Source organism: Myotis brandtii, unplaced genomic scaffold, assembly GCF_000412655.1.
Source record: "Myotis brandtii unplaced genomic scaffold, ASM41265v1 scaffold36, whole genome shotgun sequence".
Lineage (NCBI taxonomy): Eukaryota > Metazoa > Chordata > Mammalia > Chiroptera > Vespertilionidae > Myotis > Myotis brandtii.
The window spans coordinates 3,212,344-3,212,855 of record NW_005363836.1 but is presented as its reverse complement, the minus strand read 5'-3'; positions in this window follow the sequence as shown (position 1 = coordinate 3,212,855).

The window sequence follows — 512 nt, the reverse complement described above, 5'->3', positions numbered from 1 at the left end:
CTCTCTCATCAATCAATCAATAAAAAATTAAATTAAAAAATGAAAGATAATAAAGATGGTAATAAGGCCACAGAAAAATGGTGTAGTTCTAAAATCTCAATCTGGAAAGAAAAACATTTTTTTTGTATTATACAGAGGAATCTGATATCAATAGACACTCAGAAGTAGTCCTTATTGTGAAGCATTTAAGCATGTACAGAAGGAGGCTTATATGTGTTGAATACCAAGGAGACTCAACTGAGCCTTCTCAGCTTCAAAATTAAATCAAATTTTTAGGATAAATGGAATGATTCATAAAATAAGAATAATCAGTACTGAATTGTAGTGTTGGAATGATCTACATTAGTTTTCCAACTGAATGTGATAGAACTTATTTATTTTCTTAAAAATTAGGATTTCTGCCCTGGAGAGTTTGTGTGAGCATTGGCCCACAGACCCTTGTGGGAGGCAGCCAATTGATGTGTCTCTCTCACATTGATATTTCTCTCTCTCTCTCTCTCTCTCTCTCTCTC